Source organism: Syngnathoides biaculeatus, chromosome 9, assembly GCF_019802595.1.
Source record: "Syngnathoides biaculeatus isolate LvHL_M chromosome 9, ASM1980259v1, whole genome shotgun sequence".
NCBI lineage: Eukaryota > Metazoa > Chordata > Actinopteri > Syngnathiformes > Syngnathidae > Syngnathoides > Syngnathoides biaculeatus.
The window spans coordinates 18,838,556-18,853,699 of NC_084648.1; the positions used below are offsets into that span (position 1 = coordinate 18,838,556).

Sequence of the window (15,144 nt, forward strand, 5' to 3'; positions counted from 1 at the left end):
GCCATTGACGTATAGTGTCAAGCGGAACACTTACATTCCTCTCCCACTAGAGGGCAGAAGGTCAAACGAACCTGTTGCCCTTCGTACAGCAGAGGAAGTCGGGGCCACAGTGAGATCCGAACTCACGACCCGTGGTTTGCCAATGTACTTGTTTTTTTTTGTTTGTTTTTTTTTACATTTTTGCTTCGGTGGGGTTCCGCCGGATTTTTCAAATGTAAAACGGGCGTGTTCTCACAGGACACGCGTATGTTGCGATAAGGCGTCAACGAAATGCTAAAACGGGGTCGATCGAGCCTTTTAGAGCACTGGTGTTAAACTTCCGGCTCGAGGGCCAGACCTGGCCCGCCGCATCATTTGGTGTGGCCCGCGAAAATTGCTAGAATTTTTGAAAATTGACCTTTAATAATGTTGAGGATTGCGAGCCTTTTTGTTGCCAGTCCCGATTTTAAAATAAGCTGAATAATAGTTGAACAGTTTTCTGTAGCATCTGGTTTCATCCATTTTCTAAGCCACGTATCAGTAATAATGTGAGGTGATCATACGTTCGCAACTTGCGATTTTTTTTTTTTGATTGATTTACACCATCAGTGATTTTTTTTTTTTTTAATTTAATGACGAGTCTTTAAAAAGCATTTTTAAAATATCCGACCCCTAAAGAGGAAAGTAGTTTAAATTGACTGTGCAGAAAATGCAAAAAGATCAAATGGATTATGATTTAGTTCCTGGTTTGGTCTGTAACATGCCAGAAAAAAATGTTGGTCCCTATTTTGCAAAGTAAAAGCAGATGTTTGCAAAAATATCATTTTGGGAAAAAAAAAAACAACCCACAAGCTAGTAATTCTAAAAGTGGAGAATACTGTCTGCCGAGAGGCTGAAATTTTGATCATTTGAACAATTTGAAGCCGAGCAAGGTCTCTAAACCATGATAAAAAAAAAAAAATTGTCATTTATTTTGATAATTGATTAGTTCTCAATTTATCGACGAATAGTTGCACTTCTGATTTACAGTTTGGGATTTCCTCCGAGGGGAAACCAGAACTACGACGCGGCCTGGGACAGAAAACGTTTGCCAGTTTAGAATGTGATTGATGCGAACTCCGCCGTGACGTCACCCAAAAATTATTTGCGTAAAAAATCCATTTGCAATCCTCGCTGAGCGATTCCCGTGTTTATTTTCGGTCGCAAATCCGACCCAGCTGCCGTTTCATTCCAGAACATCCACGCCGGCAGCTGCAGGCATCTCCGCACTCGTGATTTGCGACATCTTCGCTGCAATTATCGCTCACGGCGGCTTAAGGTTAACACGTCGTTCGAGATCGGCGTCGTTGGCCGAGCTCTCGCCCCCGCTCCTGTTTTTGTTGCGCCGCGATCCCTTCGCAGTCTGTGGTCGGCGGAGGGCGAGACGTTGGGGGAGCGGGAGGGGGGCACGCCACCTTTCAAATTATACGATTGCATTTTAATACGGCGTGCCGATTTGCTCAATAGCGCTAAACGCGTTGTAACGCGACTCTGTGCTTCCCGCCCGGTTGCCGTTAACTGGGCAAAAAGGATAACCGCAAAAAAAAAAAAAAAAGCCCCCTCCGCGACACAAAGGGGACGATTGTACCCGCCCCGACCGCGTCATTAAAAGCGCTCGCAGGCCTGGGAGCGAGTGCGGTTTGGCTCGCCTAAAATGCCGCGACGTTCAAGCGCTGAACAAGCTCGCGCTCAACGTTGCGGCCTGGAATGTTCCACGTCAAACGAATTGAAAAAGTAACACCCAAAAAACAGAACATGTAAAAAATAAAAGCGTCTCTTCTTTTTTTTTTTTTTTTTTTTTTTAATTAAAGCTTCGGTCTCGTGTGGGGTTACATATTTGAAGCTGAAGAAATTCGCGGGAAATGAGAACAGAAGTCGGGACGTTCGTCTGGCGAGGGGAGCGTCGCCGCACGCTCGCAAACCACAAACGCCGCAGTCGACGACGACGACGACGGCGGCCACGCAGCCCGCTAACATGGCCGACGCGCGTCAGGGACAACTCGACGCTCTTTGTCTTTGTCCGGTTCGGCCATTTGGAGCAGGCAGAAGAGACAATTTGCATCCCTTCTATGCGTGAACGCTTTTACTCTGTCACGCTGGAGTTTTAGTTTTGAATTTTTGCTGTCATAAGAATATATGTACTTTGCTATGAAATATCTACCTTATCATCAAAAATCATAGATGTATGACAATCAAACTTTTTGCTATCGTGAGAAAATGTTAATTTTTTCCCATGGGGGTGGGGGGAGCAGGAGCATGGCATATTTTTCCATAAAATGCAATATTCTGCCACAATTGTGATGAAAATGTGAACTTACCATGATAACAATATTTCTCCTTAAACAAGTCAATCCATCCATTTTCTTAGCCACTAATCCTCACAAGGGTCTCGGGTGCAGGGTACACCCTGAACTGGTCGCCGGCCAATCACAGGGCACATAGAGACAAACAGCCGCCGTCACAGTCACACCAAGGGGCGATTTAGAATGTCCAGTTAAATGTTGCATGTTTTTGGGATGGGCGGCACGGTGGATCAACTGCTCAAGTGTTGGCCTCACAGTCCTGAGGATCCTGGTTCGATCCCGGCCCTCCCTTTCTGGACTTTGCACGTTCGCCCCGTGCCTGCGTGGGTTTTCTCCGGGCACTCCGGTTTCCTCCCACATCCCAAAAGCGTGCAACATTTAATTGGACACTCTCAACTGCCCCGAGGTGTGATTGTGACTGCGATTGGCTGGCAACCAGTTCAGGGTGTGCCCCGCCTCCTCCCCGTGGACAGCTGGGGTAGGCTCGAGCGCTTCCCATGATCCTGATGGGGATAAGCGGCAAAGAAAATGGATGGATGGATTTTTTGGGGATGTGGGGGGAAACCGGAGTGCCCGGAGAAAACCCACCAAACCACAGGGAGAACATGCAAATTCCACACAGGCGGGTCCGGGATCTCACCCGGGACCTCAGAACTGTGAGGCCAATGCTTTTCAGCTTATCCACCGTGCCACCCCTTAAAGAAGTCAAATTTTGCAAAGAGAACATTTGACTTTGGGACAACAACAGCGCCCAAACTTCACACCCATCCGATCCGTTCATTTAGCATTTTTATGCTGCTCGGCTTTGCCATAATTCGCCGTCGCGATCAATGACCTCATTGATCGTCTCCACAAAAGTTATTTACTCTGCGTCGCCATCTTGTGCAGTATATTGAAAACCAAAAGCCTGCTTGTTTTAAGGCTTCTCATATGTCTTTCGGCTTGGTACTGTAAATATCTGCGTACCAATAAAGCTACTGCAATAAAACATCTTTTATTCCGATTCCACCGCATCCGTTTTTTGTTTTTTAAGGTCGCTCGAGTTCATCTTGTCAACTCAAATGCGACCGGATACACTCGTTACCCTGCCAATGACAACAACAATGGATCTCGCTGCGTTGCGTGTATTCCCCCCAAAAAAATTGTTTTTGAAAAAATGTGTGCTGGTGCTCACCGGTAGTTCAAGGGAGGGCTTTAACTCGAGGATTTATTGACATATGTTTACATACTTTTCATACTATAAGGCTCGCAAGCAGGCAACAAAGCACCATGTGGCGTAGCATGCTAGTGCTAGCACAAACTCACGGGTGTCAAAGTCGAGGCCCGGGGGCCATATCCGGCCCGCCACATGATTTTATGTGCCCCGCGAAGGCAAATCACGTGTGTCAACTTCCATGATTCCGGTGAAAATCTGTACCAAAATTTCAAATTGTCACATCATAAATGAAAATGTCGAGATATGAAAAACCCATGACCCTTGACTTGTGATTCAAAAACTAGTTCATAAATTTCATACGTACGTATGATGAGACGATTGAAGATTTTTATGGTTCCAGTCATAACGGGCCCTCTGAGGCAAACCGTAACGACAATTTGGCCCGCGACAAAAATGAGTTTGACACCCCTGCGACTAACTGTTGCATGCTTTGACGTTTTGGGTGATTTGATTGCAATAAAATGTTGAATTACATTTAATTAGCCGCTATTATTTCCGTCATGTTCTAATTGTTGGTTTGACCTGACTGGAATACATAATCTGTTGGGAGACATTTTAATAAGACACATTGCTCCATTTTTTTTTTTTTTTTTTTTTTTTTTTAACTCTGACCGGCCTCAAAATTCCTGATGGCGCAAAGCCTCAAAATGACAACAATTTTGCTTGAGAACAATTTTCCCCGAAAAATGCTTCCCCCGACGAGATTTTTGCCAAATTCCCATGTCAAAGCTATAATTTCCTCCACTCGAGCCAAAATTTTGCAACGCAATGGATTTACTTTGGCGTGACAATACTCGCGATTTCCATAAAATATGCAATATTTTGCCTGCAAGAACGCGTTTCATTTTCACCACGGCAAGGCAATATGTCACGACCTTGTTCCATTTTGACATGACATTCCAACATTTTCCATGAAGGTGCCTGAAAAATGTGCGGCTCGCCGTGCGGAGGTGACGCGGAGTGCGGCGAGAAACGCCGCAGCCCGGAACCTTCCGCGTTGCAATTGGCACGCCATTGGCGTTCACGGGCGAGCCTGTTGAGCAAGATCACGATGGTTTGCAGGCGGGGTGCCTGCCCGAGCCGACGTGCAGGTGTGTCACAATGTGTGCAAACTTGTTTCCTCTCGCACTTAACGCGGAAATGTTATCTGCTTTACTTTGGGAATAAACTCGGGCACCTGCCTTGCCGCCCGCTAATATCTCCGATTTCACTTTGTTGCGTTGTCGTCGTTTTACGCTCGTGAAGCGAGCGTGCTGATTTGTCGCTAATTTAAAATATTGGATCGCAGTAAATGACACAAAAGGTGGAGACGGGGATTTTGGTGGGTTTGGTGCGGTCGTCCAGCAACGCACGAGCCACCAATATGGCCGCCGTGCAGCGGGAGCACTTTGATATCAGCGATTCAAACGCCATATTTTGACAGAAACTGCTGCGTTGTGCTTACTCAGTGTGGAAATGTTGGATTCTGCTGCCATTTGCTGCGTCATCCTCTTTTTTTTTTTTTTTTTTTTTTTTTTTCTCCCGTTCGATTTGTCCTGTTCGGGGTCCCCACAGCGTGTCATCTTAGATGAACGCATATTTGTTTGGCACAGTTTTTAAACGCCGGATTCCCTTCCTGAGAGAAGCTTCCAGCACCTGCTATTCCCAGGCGGTCCCCCATCCAAGTACTGACCAGGGCCAAACCCGCTGAGCTTCCGTGATCTGACGAGATCGGGCGTTCTCAGTGTAGCGGGGCCGTGAGCCTCTGCTGCTATTTGCTTAATTTTTCTGCAATTTCACACACAAGCTACTCAGAATATGGCCGACATGGCGCTTTGAAAACAAACACAAAAACAATGTTTCACCCCGCCCATTTCGGGGGGCACAAATATGTGATATTCAACAACGAACATGCTACATTTAGTATTGACTTATATGCTTCCATCCAAATTTTTATTCCGCTTATGCTCACAAGGGATGCGGGTAAACTGGTGCCGATCCGAGCTGACTTTGGGCAAGACACGGGGTACATCCCGGACCAGTTGCCAGCCAATTGTAGGGCGGAAAATGTCACAAGTGCCAGATCAACGCAAGATCCCCCCCCCCCCCCAAAAGACATATTTAGTGATGACAAATCTACATGTTACCGAGTGCATTATGCATTGCTACATCCATCCATCCATTTTCTTAGCCGCTTATCCTCACGAGGGTCGCGGGAGTGCTGGAGCCTACCCCAGCTGGCCAGCGACAGGAGGCGGGGTAGACCTGAAGTGGTCGCCAGCCAATCGCAGGGCACATAGAGATGGACAGCCATTCGCACTCACAAATCACACCTACGGGCAATTTAGAGTGCCCAATTAATGTTGCATGTTTTTGGGATGTGGGAGGAAACCGGAGTGCCCACCCGGAAAAAAGCCACGCAGGCACGGGGAGAACATGCAAACTCCGCACAGGCGGGGCCGGGATCGAACCCGGGTCCTCAGAACTGTGAGGCCAACGCGTTACCAGTAGAACCACTGCGCCGCTCGTATTGCCACATAGGGGAAGTATTCGGTCACCAAATTTTGATATTCATTATGAATGTATTTTTAAGGAAAACATAACACTGTAAATAGTATATTTCACTGCAAAAGATGTATATTTTGTGCCACAAAAAATGTGATATTGATCCATGAAAATGCTATCCATTGCGATCACAGTTGCATTATTTGCCGCACAAATTTGCTCCACGAAATGCAAAACTCACTTTTAGTAATACTGCGTACTTCATTTAGCAATTAAAATACATTATATACACACACATATGTATAAGTATATATGGATTGGGATTGTATCAAAGCAATCAGGATTCCGCCACATCATATTTTGGATTGGATCAAGTTCATTAAACGTGTGGTTCTGCTAATTGTTGTAGCTCGAGGCCTGACTTTGCTCGTGACCTCCATGACCCTCAAGTGTAGGGAAATCGTGGATGGCCACTCCGTCCGTCCGTCCATCCGTTATTCTCCAATGTCACTTTCTCCTCTTCTTTCTCAGCGTCCTCCATCTCCTCTTGAGACGGCGGTGTGAAAAATCGTATTTTTCCAACATATCTCCCGAGGTTGCTTTGGCAGGCGCTCACACGGCGGCCGTTTCTGCCTTTCATACGACCCACCCCCCACCCCACTCGCTGGAACAGATCGCCGGTGACGCCCGCCCACCCGGCGGTCCTCCCGCCCGGTGTCTTTTGAAGAGGTTGCCATCCCTCGCAGGTTGGCTGGACTCTTCTTCTTTTTTTTTTTTTTTTTCCTCCAATCTCTCCTCCATTTTTTTTTTTTTTTTTTTTTTTTTTTTTTAACTTGTACCTTAAACATGACCGATTTCTGCTCACTGCTGACAAATCAGCCTCGTAAAAACTCTTTTCAACAGCTTGTGGTTGAACAAATTCCACCACCGGGGCCCTCAATTATCTCCCAAAAATTGGTCCATATGTTGGTGAGCACATACATTAGATAAATAACATCGAAAGTGAGCACGATTTTTGTTATACTTAAAAAAAAAAATAAAATAGAATAATTGATCAGATGGCTGAGACAAAAAAAATAAATAAATAAACGGAAAACAAAACCCCCCCAAAAAAAAAGTCATCGAAAATCCAAATTGCATCCCTCTGCATATTTGTGGAGTGGGAAAATGTGTCTCAATTAACACATTTGCACGGGGCGATGATGGCGGACTCCAAATAGGTCAGTGACTCAATCTCCCGCCTCCGAATCTTCCTCCTAAAATGTTAATTAAGGAGGGCTTTGAGATTTTTCTGCTCAGGGCTGGCCATATGGGCCGGGCATATGTTATATATATATAGTGCAATTTATAATTCATACAGCGCTGCGGGAGGGAGCGTTTGAGGGCCTGGAGTTTTTTTTTTTTTTGCGGGGAGGGGGTTTTACTACAAAGGGGTGTCAGAATGTTGGGGCCTCCCAAGTGGCAGGTAGCGAGCTTAGCCTATTTATTAGCTACATGTGACGGACTGTTCCACAATGGGAGGGGCACCTGTTTCTCCGGCGGATGACTTAAAAGAGCGTTCGAACGGCGCTGTGCTGTTTGCGCAATAGGAAGTGATTGGATTGTGTTTCCGGTCGCATTACAAACAGTTCGGCCAATTAGTTGATTGTGACTCTCGTTCCCACTCGACCGGACAGTGGAAAGATTTGCTCCTCACAGGAGGTGAAACTGTGGAGTCGAGAGCCACTTTGATACGAATTGTTTTTTTTCCTCACCAAACCCGTCAAAGCATGACCAGAAAAGGGTCTTACCCAAACGGTTTTTGCATTTATACCGTAATTTCCGGCCTATAAGCTGCAAATTTTTTCACACGCATTCTACCCTGCGGTATTTGCGGTGATGCATCTAATTTGTGCATTTTTTTTTTTCTCTAACGGCCGCAAGGGGGGCACTTGAGCGGAAAAGATGAGAGTGAGACCGGTGGAATATATGTGCCGAGGAAGTGACTTTTACCGGTCAGGCCCTGTTAGCGCTGCGCTAGTGCGTTACTGCTTTGTCTCAGTGATTTTCACCGGTATGTTTTTTTTTGTTTGTTTTTTTTTAACCAGCCCTGTTAGCGTGGCGGTACTACCGTTAGCATTGCAGCGCTAGCGTTAAACTCTCTGTGTACCATCTTTGTAGCTATGTCGTGTTTCACATGTGTGCTTTTACATGGCTGCGTTCTTGTAGGCCTTGAATTACGGTACGGTGTTATCTTCATTCATCACAGTTCATAATTCGCACACTAAATTACGGTAACATTAAATACATTTTTTAATGGATTTTTACACTACACTGACCCCCCCCCCCCCACATATCAGTTTGTCACCTCCCAGTTCACAACCACTTTTTGTCTTTTCCTTTTCTGGGGGGTAACCAACTTTAACACACCCTTGTGGCAGTTTATCTCCACTTATGCAAGATTTATTCAGTTATTTTCCAAGCCACTTATCCTCACAAGGGTCGTAGGAGTGCGAGAGCCAATCCCAGCTAACTTTGGGCAAAAGCCAGATTCCCCTGTCCCCCATAAAAACGGGGATCCACTTAAATCCTCTTATGCATTTGTGTTTTTTTTTTTTTTTTAATTGGGGGAAAAAATAACACTCTAGTTCTTGATAAAATAAAATATTATATAGAATTGAATAGAATGGGCGGCACGGTGGATCAGCTGGAAAGCATTGGCCTCACAGTTCTGGGGTCGTGTTTTCAATCCCGGAACTGCCTGTGTGGAGTTTGCATGTTCTCCCCGTGCCTGCGTGGCTTTTCTCCGGGTGGGCACCCCGGTTTCCTCCCACATCCCAAAAACATGCAACATTAATTGGACACTCTCAATTGCCCCAAGGTGAGATTGTGAGTGCGGCTGTTTTGTCAGTTCAGGGTGTACCCCGGCTCCTGCCCGATGACAGCTGGGATAGGCTCCAGCACTCCCCGCAACCCTCGTGAGGATAAGCGGCTAAGAAAATGGATGGATGGATGAATAGAATGTCAGGAATATGTACATCATCGACCCATTAATTTTGTGGCTCCTCGTGCGTGTACCTTGGTGATCGCAGGGCAGTCTAAAGTCCTTTTCTCACCGCACTTACGTACGGTACAGCGTGCCGTCAACAAAGTCACTCGTTGTGAATGTGCTGTGAGGCCACGGCGATTTGCGAGGTGGGCGTTTGTTGCCTTGAGTGCAAAAATGTTCCACACTAGAGGAGCGCCTTAACATAGCGCATCTAATAAGAAAGGGGTTGGGGGAGTGATTCCAAAGCGATCACGACAGTAAACTAACCATGCTCACTTCTGGTTGACCACAAAGCAACCACTTCTAATTGTGGGCAAGCTGCACTCAAAAGACCTTTATGGATTCATGTGGTTATCAACAACGGGCAGTAATATTAGACATTTTTCATAGTGGATAAAGAATCTATGCCCGTAAGTGCCGTCATATTCTTTGACTACTCAAAAAATGTCCACCGTACGTACTGCGGATGCGTCATGCCCTCGCGTGTGGGAAGAGAGACCCACAATCCTCTTGCACTTTTTGGCCGTTTATCGAAAGCCAGGAGAACAGGAAAACGGGCCATTTCTAATTTTGGTTTTAGGTAAGGGCGGAACGGCGGATCAGCTGGTGAAGCGTTGGCCTCGCAGTTCTGAGGGCCCGGGTTCCATCCCGGCCCCGACTGTGTGGAGTTTGCATGTTCTCCCCCGGCCTTGTGTGGGTTTTCTCCGGGCACTCCGCTTTCCTCCCACATCCCAAAAACTCTAAATTGCCCCTAGGTGTGATTGTGCGACTGTTTGTCTCTATGTGCCCTGCGATTGGCTGGCGACCGGTTCAGGGGGTCCCCAGCCTCCTGCCCGTTGACGGCTGGGATAGGCTCCAGCATTCCCCGCGACCTTCGTGAGGATAAGCGGTGAAGAAGATGGATGGATGATTATAATTCGTTTATAATTGTCAGTGTAAATTAAGTGTTTGAAGGATGCGGGAGGGGCAAAACTAAGTTTTTAATATAATCTATATAATTTATCTTCATCTATTGTGTGTCGGTCTGCAGCGTATCGTCTTCGAATAAATTGGTGTGCGCCGTTGAAATGTCTTGAAGATAAGTCATTAAAATTGAAGTAATTAACATTCACGCAAGGCGACCGGCCTCTGATGGATTGTTTTATCGCCAAAGCGGTGTGTCCCAAAAAAAGATTTGTCCTTATCGTGCCTTTGGGAATGGACGTCGCCTTGCGCGTTCGCGCCCGAGCCAGTTGTCCCCGTGCCACCCTCGTAGCGCACACGCAGATTAATCATCGCCGGCCAATGGAAACCACTCCGGCGATGTCACCCGTTTGGCCTCCGCGTCGGCCAATCGGAGGCGGCCCGCCGCCGCACCTGACGTTGTCTCCGAGCCAATCGGAGAAGCCAGCGCGCACCTGATTGGTCGCGCCGCGCAGGTGCCCCCCGCAGTCCAATCGGGCGCACCATCGCTCACGTGGTTTTGGCGGGCGACGACGTAATAGTCGTACAATACGGCACCGAGACGTCATTTCTTATCGCCGGGCCTGGGTCCCGCCGTCCAGTCAGAACAATGGGCAGTGTGTTACCCCCGGTAAGCAATGTTTACGCACTAATAAAGATGATTAGAAAATCACACAATTGCCAAATAAATGCAAGGTTTTGTGAGTGCAGATTATCTGTAATAAAACAGCAAGGGGGGGCGGCGGCGGCCTCTCGTTGCGAAGGATATGAATAGCCTTTGTTTTCGCCACAACTCGCGGCCGCGCGGCCTGCCAGCGTCTGGCTCTTATTACGCGGTTTGTGTCTGCGCGTCTGCTTAAGTGGCACGCACGTGTACGCCCGTGTGCGTGTCAATATGTGCAGGTGATTATATTGTTTTGTATGTTCCAGTTTAGACAATTTTTGCGGGCTGGTGTCGCCGCCGAATAAACGTGTCACGGGGTCTCGGCTGGCACCGGAGAGCCTGTTTTTTTTTTTTTTTTTTTTTTTTCATCCGTTAAAGTTGTGAAATGAAATAGGATTTCACAGAACGCCGCAGCGGCTGTGGGATTTGGGCTCCCTTCGGCTAAGCGGAGACGGGTAGCTTGATCCAATCAGCGGCGGCGCCCATTTCACAGCGCCGGCTCTGCCAGAACCCTGCCTCGCCGGCCCGCTTGGATTAGAATACAAATGAAGCTCAGTGAATGCACGCACGCATCTATACGGAGCTCGACGTTACACGCCGAGCTCGCTCGAGTTGTTTGTGAAGCGGGACTGCGTTCTGGCCCCAGAAAATATACATTCAACATTCCCTACAAAGATGTAGTATTAAAATTCTGTAACGTTCTTGTGACTCTGGAGCAAGCCTTTCTGTCGCTGGTTTCGCTCTTGACCTAAATGAGAAAATTGATTTCCCCTCAGGGCCCAAAATTACGTCATGTGTTGCTGTAATATATACTGTACTGAAGTATTGATATTTAAAAAAAGGAACTCATTCCAACAAAAATGGCGAAAAAAAAAAGAATATTTGCCGAGAATTCTTGTCCCTGCTAGAGCAATAAAAACATTTTTTCTTACTCAATAACCCAAAAGTAATTGGCCCAGCAACTGATTTTTGGTCTCAACCCAACTTTAAACCATTAACCTATATTTATCTGGATTATTGTGGTATTTTATTTTTTTTTTTTTTAATTTGAGTCGGAGTCACTTAATTTTGAGTGTCTGCAGATACCAAATCCTGATACAGTACCTCTGCAATTCATTAAAAAAAAAAAGAGCAAGCCCAAAGAGTCTCAACTTTTTTTTGTTTGAATAAAACAATGCAAGCATGATACTTTTTTAAAAAATATAACTGTAAATCGAATGTAGCCGTGGCTCAAGCCAAGTGAGCAGATCAAATGTTTTTTTTAGGCTATCAGTGGCGCAGCACAAAATAATGAATTCCACCTCTTAAATGTTCAACGAATCAATTCCACACATTACGACGTTGTACGAAGTAAGAGCGTTTAACTCCAACCGGTCAACACCGGCAGTCATTTTGAGCAAAGTACTTCTCTTGCAGCAACTTTGTGTAACAAGGCGTTGAGCTACTAGTAGCTAATCTGCTAATAGTACCCGATGTCGCTCCTCTTTTCCTTCGTCAGTCGGCTTGAGCTGCAAAGCTACGTAACGTGCGCTCCAGGCAAAACATTTTAGAATTGTTTCTCTTGTGGATTATTGGCCGAATAGTAATCACCCAGCCCCTATTAATTTGCTATCTTTTAACTTCTGATATGCATTTTTCGTTGTCATTCATGAGATGTGGACTGTATATGTTGGTACTGAGGTGACGCTATGAAGTTGGTGCACAGAATTTGAGACGGCTAAATGAGAAATGCTAAACGTTTGGCAATCGTGATTAGCATTAGCGTGCTAGTAATTGCTAAATAACCCGCTAACTCCCGTTCAGTTCCCTCATAAATCATGTTATATTACACGTCAAACGGTGTCATAAAAAATGTTTTTCTGTCATTTTTGGTCAAGTTGATCAGTGGCAAGAAGTCTACAAAAAAATCTACAATCACGGTGCAAGATGGGTTCTGGGCTGAAATGTAGTTTTTGCATTATTTTGTCATCTTGTGATACCTTTTAAAACGTCAAATCAGACCGCGTGCCATCGCACTCGCAAATCTTCACAGTCGAGCACGAAAAATCACACGCGTAAAATTTGTTACGAGTGGAAATACTTAGACACATAAGACGTCGCTTATTTTGAGTAGTCTTGACATTAATTTACGTGTTTATTTCATGAACGTTGGTGACAACACAAGCCTGCTCCTAAACAATCAGAAACAGGAAATGCAAGTGAACCGTACCGAGCACGTTCACAAGTTATGCAAAAAGCGCACGTTCCGCACTTCGTCACGTACTGGGAGCGCATTTTCGTGGAAAGTCATCAACATCATGAGCCAAAAATTGAAATTGTCTATTAAATTCTTTAAAAATGTCCGTCTCAGTCAGTGCAGTGTCAATAAATTTATGATTATGGTATTGGGTAACAACTACATACTCTGGTATAACAACTCCATTCCTAATCACACCCGCAACTTTATATCTGCGGGCATTACTGGCCACACCTGTACATTTTTCAAATATGAGTGACTGTCAAATTTTAGAAAACAAATGTTGATCTTTTTCACCCGATAGCGAGTCACTGAAAATGACGTTATTGGCTCCGATTTCCGATCAGTTGATGAGGTTGTGGGTCGACTGTAATCGTACAAGTGGCGCGTTTCGGACATTTGTTTTTTTTTTCCCAGAAAATACTGCCACCCGGTGGTGTTGCGTCGTAGTGCGGATATAGCCGAGGTCACTTTTGTCATTTTTAAACCACAAACTAGTTGAAAGTAGGTCTGCAGCATCTTGTCAGGCCGCAGTTTACTAGTGCCCTCCATTTTGCCTCCACAGCCCGGCGACTTGACGCATTATAAATTTAAAAACAATTAAAAATCATTCTTAACAATCAAGTATCTTTCATTGCCATCTGAGATGCACACGCGAACTGTTTCTGATTGAGTCTATTTCACCATTTTATTTGTCCTTTTCCGCAGGCTACCGACGCTTACCTGGTGAACGACGATTCCGTCAGAGGCCCAGGGGTGCCCGAATGTTTCCTCGTGTCCGATACATACAGGGTATACCAACACACACGTGTGCACACACACACACACACACACACACACGCTGGCGAACCGGTGAACTGCAAACACAAACGATTCATTTCATTTTGTGACCTTACAAACAAACTAAGTGGATTGAAATGATCTACCTTGACTGGCTGTTTTTTAAAAAAAAATGAGGAAGACTCGTGCATATGTGGCAGATTTTTTTTTTCTTTTCTTTTTTTTTTTTTTTTTTTTCCCCCCTGACAGCCTCACACTCTCCACACGCCCCCGAGAACATATTTAACACATTTAGCGCTGTGCATGTAGTCACAGGAATTTTCGGTGGATTTTATATATATATATATATATATATATATATATATATTTTTTTTTTTTTTCCCTAATGAAAAAAATATGCAGTCTAATTGATAACATTTTCCATTCAAGCTACTGATCTGAGATGACTTTAAACATCCCGTTTTAAGGCAGATGTTATGCATTATTCTTGCAATTGTGGCGCGTGAACGCAGCTCAGTTGCAACAGAGCATAATGCAAAACTCTATATTGCATTTTTCATTTTCTACGCAATTCTGTCGCTTGTTGTGTACTTCTGGTGTCAAATGTATAATCCTGTAAGCCATGAAATGATTGATTACAAATTATTTGACATACACGGATGCACCTTAAAATTGCAATGGCATTTTCCCCACGTCACTTATGCTCTTTAGTTCACATTTGTTCAATTTTCCAGTATTTTCTTCTTTAATGGGACAAAACATATTCACTGCTAAGGCACAATCATGAGCAATAGATTTTCTGTGCTATATATATATATATATCATTGTATGATTTTTTTTTTTTTTTATTTGCAGTACTACAACAATAATGTAATATAAGGAAAAAAATTACAATTGTTTTTATCTCATTTATCGGTATTAGTACACAATATAAGGCTATGATTTTTGGTCTCGAAAATTGTTGTAATTAGCTTTGTAAGAATTTTGACATTCACCTTTTTGTCTAGCAAAAATACATTTCTTGTAATTTAAATTTGTACATTTTTCATATAGGCATAGCACTACCACTTAGGATGATCCTTCAGAAACATAACTGTATGAAAGACTGTATTCTAGCCCGAGTGAAAATGTATATTTTTTCCTCCCGTCGTATGTAAACAAAAACTCTGCATAATCCAAAGCGGCCGCGGCGAAAACACGAGCTGCCGTCGCACGAGGTAAACGGTAAAAAAGCAGCCGGGCCGCCGCGTTGCTCAGCGATTGCAAACAGCCCCCCCCCGCCCCGGACATCTCCCGCCATCGCCGAGTGCGTACGAGGCGCTTGTTAGCCATAATGGCCGCCCTGACCGCATATGGCTGCGCACGCAGCGTACGTCCCACATAAACGGCGTTTTTGAAAGGGAGCCACAACCACCTGTCTCCCACATTTCGCCCGCTAATGGTGATATCAGCCTTGGCTTTTAACGTACAGCC

General features: G+C 45.1%; 1 protein-coding gene across 2 annotated transcripts in view; it reads left to right on the forward strand.

Moving 5' to 3' along the window:
- LOC133505614 (nuclear factor 1 X-type-like) overlaps positions 1–15,144 on the forward strand; it is a 213,783-nt gene that overhangs the window by 56,978 nt on the left and 141,661 nt on the right. For both annotated transcript variants that reach the window (XM_061828813.1, XM_061828817.1), the window contains one exon: positions 13,600–13,683. The gene's annotated coding sequence lies outside the window, so the exon portion shown is untranslated. The remainder of the gene's footprint in view (positions 1–13,599; positions 13,684–15,144) is intronic.